This window comes from Equus asinus, chromosome 20 (assembly GCF_041296235.1).
Source record: "Equus asinus isolate D_3611 breed Donkey chromosome 20, EquAss-T2T_v2, whole genome shotgun sequence".
In the NCBI taxonomy this organism is placed as follows: domain Eukaryota; kingdom Metazoa; phylum Chordata; class Mammalia; order Perissodactyla; family Equidae; genus Equus; species Equus asinus.
In genome coordinates, this window is record NC_091809.1 from 21076898 (window position 1) to 21080478 (window position 3581).

Below are 3581 nucleotides of genomic sequence, written 5' to 3' on the forward strand. Positions count from 1 at the left end.
CGGATGTAGGGCAGGATGCCTTGGACTTCTCTCCATGGGGCAGCCTTGATCCTCATCAAGGTGGTATAGCGGTTAACTCTGCTTTGGCGGTCTGGGGTTTGCTGGTTCAGATCCCGGGCACAAACCTATGCAATGCTTATCAAGCCGTGCTGTGGCAGGCGTCCCACATGTAAAATGGAGGAAGATGGGCACGGATGTTAGCTCAGGGCCAATCTTCCTCAGCAAAATGTGGAGGATTGGTGGTGGATGTTAGCTCAGGGCTAATCTTCCTCAAAGATAAATAAATAAATAAGTAAATACATAAATAAATAAATAAAAAGAAATTACAATGAACAATGCAAAGGATTGCTGCTATGAACCTTACACTTTTAATATTATTCTCCTAATTCAAACAACACGTAAGATGAAAACAAGGAAACGAGACACAAAAGTTGTAAAGTAAAGACAAATTATCATTATCTGCAGGTAAGATTTCAGAGATGGAAAGCTATCTGATCTCTGAAGATGCAGTCCCATGTGGGTCCTTCCACATGTACTTCAACAAATCCCCTAGGGCAGTGGTTTTCAAATTTTATCCATGTGTAAGATCCACCTGGACGGCTCATTAAATGCATGTAGTCAGGCCTGACCCTGGAGTCTCTGGGTTAGTAGATCTGAGATGAAGGATAAGAAGTTGCATGTCTAACAAGCTCCCAGGGGATGGTGATGCTGCTGGCCTGGAGACTCTTTGGGAGACACTGCTCTTGTTTGTGTCCCTAGTACTCTGGTCTAATAAAATTTTTCCCTCCACTGTTTGCATCTCCTTTCTCCCATCTGAGACCCAGCCTTTTCTAGGTTACGCTGGCTCTTTCAGATGATATCATGGAAACTCCTGGTGGCCCTGGCTCTTTCTCCCACAGTAGCTTTTCCCCAGAAAATATAGGAAGATAGTCCAAGCAGGGAATTCATAATCCACATCTCTGTGAGGCCCAAGACGCTTCACCCTGGGGATACTGGAAACTTATTTAAAGTTTCCAAAACCTTGGGAGCTGAATTCTCAGAGCATCTCATTAAATAAATTGTCTCATTATTCTTCTATTCTTTAAACAATTAAGCTCCTTTGGGTTAGACAGAGAATAATAATAGAAAAGAAACTTTCTGATACTTCTGTCTCCCTGAAGTTAGCTGTGGAAGGAAATGAATTTCTTTCCTCCTATTATTCCTTCTTTATCGTGTATGTTTAAACATTTACAGTCAAGATCATTCTGGAGATTAAAAAAGCTCCTCTATGTTTCTTCAATGTCTCTCAAGATGCTGCCCTAATTCTTGCCTTTCCTTCACAGGGTTTAATTTCAAAGTTAGCAGTTTCTCCCTGAGGGACATGTTAATGTTAAAAGAACCCCTCAATAGCCTTGACCTTCAAAATCCCATTGGAACAAAAATGAAATGCATGAGAAAAGTCTCTATTTCAAGAAAGGGACATTGCTGTGACAGCGTCATTGGTGACATCACAGTTATTCATGACATTGCTACTGCAAAATCAAGCATTTTGAAAAGTGGAAATGTCCCTTCAAATTTATTGGGCACATGAAGTCACTGCAGACCTCAGGGAGAGCAATTATGATGGAGGTAGAAAGATGCCAGATGAGTTGTATCAACCTATAAAAACAGAAACCAGTTTAAGAGGCAAAGCATTTATTTGGGATCAAAGAATTGCAATTTGGGGAGCACAGATTCAGGTAAAAACTCAAGAAGTGGGGGCTGGCCCAATGGCGTAGTGGTTAAATTCACACACTCTGCTTTAGCGGCCAGGGGTCTGCAGGTTCGGATCCTGGGCATGGACCTGCACGGCTCATCAAGCCACACTGTGGCGGCATCCCACGTAAAATAGAGGAAGATTTGCACAGATGATAGCTCAGCAACAATCTTCCTCACAAAAAACAACAACAACAAAACTTCAAAAAGTGTCGCAGTTACAGGAGAGGGCCTAAGGTTTTTTATGGTAATAAGGGAGGAGGAGGTGAGCTGTATTAAATAAGAGTTCACTGGCCTAGATGAGGTGCGGCTAGGTTTGTACTTCATTGATTGGTTAGCAATCCAGTCATCAGCACAGGCCAATTTCATCAGTCTTCACAAACAGGACATTCACAAACTGACTTCTTGGAATGTTGGCAGTTTGGTCCAGTTTGGAAGATAGAGAAAATGAGATATGCAATTCCTCTGAAATGGCTGCTCTGGCTCTATTTTAATATGGCTCCACTCATGTCATCTTTCACAGTTGGTTGAAGAGAGAGTGAGCATTGTGGAAATGGAAGTTGCAAGTACAGACCAAATATCCAAAAGGTTGGAGCAATATCCAAAGAAGAGTATAGATCTATGAGTCTTATTTTCATTGAAAGATACGGGGAAGACTTCTATGACATTGGTCATGATAATATTACATGCAGACATTGGAAAATGCAGGATAAAGAAAGGATAAGAGATAGTGTAAATTCCCCGAAAATTTCAGGAGAGATGAGATTCAAAGGTCAGGTGGAGGTTGTTAAGAGGCAGTCATTAATAAAATAATTATGCAAATAGTTATTTAATTACAAGGGTGGATTATGTTGTGAAGGATGGTATAGTGTCCAGTGAGAACCTATATAGGGTGGGAGATGGGAGCCCCATAACTGAGAACTGAAGGATCATGGGTAGGATTTAGCTAAGTATCACCTTGTCTTTTTAACTCCCAGTTCTCTAAGCAGGAACTTTTCTCTCTTTCTGTACAATTACTTGATTTATGCCAGGAGTGCAAACAAATTAACACCAGACTGATATATTTGACCTCTGATAATAACACCAATGGGGTGTTCTGCAGGTCCCTCAACTCAACATTTCCAAGATTCAGCTGATGTTTTATCTTCCCTAAAATATTGTTTCTCCTGTTATTCCTGTCTCTCTGAAAGCTAACACTATTTATTCTGGCACCCATGGAATTGTTCTACTCCAGTGTTTCTCAATCAGGCTAATTTTGCTCCTTACAGGACATCTGGCCATGTTTGAGGACATTTCTGGTTATCACAACTCAGTCCTGCCATGTAGAGGGTAGAAAACAGAAATCTGTTAAAGATCTTACAATACACAGGACAGGCCCTCACAACAAATAATTATATTGACCAAAATGTCAGTATTGCACTTTAGAAATCCTGGTATAGACTAATGTTATCCTATTGAGGACTAGTGATAAAATTTTTGTCTAAAAACATCATAGCCATTGTCTATTATTTTACACTGATATTGAAAATATTTTCTGGAAGAAACCTCACAATCTTTCTCCATTATTTTGTGCTGCTTCATCTTTTTTATTGTGGTTAAATATACACAACACTGTTGAAAACCCAAAATTCAACCACGTAAATTTGAAGATCAAATTGGCTTTATTAAATGATTCTTGAATTGGGCATCATCTTATCTGGCAAGCAAAGAGATACTCTGAGGAGTTATACAAAATGGGGGATTTTAGTGGAAGGAGGGTGGGGCAAGGAAGTCATTAGCAAAAGAAATGAGAGGGTTATTTTGGGTCAGGACATCTTACTTTTGGGGAGGAAGGGAAAGGCAAGGGT